This window comes from Helobdella robusta (genome assembly GCF_000326865.2).
Source record: "Helobdella robusta unplaced genomic scaffold HELROscaffold_20, whole genome shotgun sequence".
Classification (NCBI taxonomy): Eukaryota; Metazoa; Annelida; class Clitellata; order Rhynchobdellida; family Glossiphoniidae; genus Helobdella; species Helobdella robusta.
In genome coordinates this window covers 456494-457086 of record NW_008704084.1, presented here as the reverse complement: position 1 = coordinate 457086, position 593 = coordinate 456494, and positions in this window count along the sequence as shown.

Below are 593 nucleotides of genomic sequence, written 5' to 3'. Positions count from 1 at the left end.
ATATATATATATATATATATATATATATATATATATATATATATATATATATATATATATATATATATATATATATATATATATATATATATATATATATATATATATATATATATATATATATATATATATATATATATATATATATATATATATATATATATATTGAAGATAATGAGATAACATTTTGCAAGAAGGCTACCAATTTGGGATGTATTTTTGACACTAAATTGAAACTTTGTGACCACATAAAATCGCAATCTAAATCATGTTCAGCACAACTTCAACAAATATACCGAATAAGAAAATATCTGGATCAAACTGTAACACAATCATTGGTACATGCGTTTGTCCACTCGAGATTGGATTATTGCAACAGTCTGTTTTATGGGTTGCCAGAAATGTCTATCGCTGACCTCCAGTCTATTCAGAACAGAGCTGCAAAGGTGATTGTTAGAGGCAGAAAATACGATCATGTGACGCCAATTCTGAATAGCCTCCATTGGCTAACAGTGAAGAAACGAATTTTTTACAAAATATGCGTCATTATGTACAAGGCCATAAACGGACAACTCCCAGAATACCTGGCGATA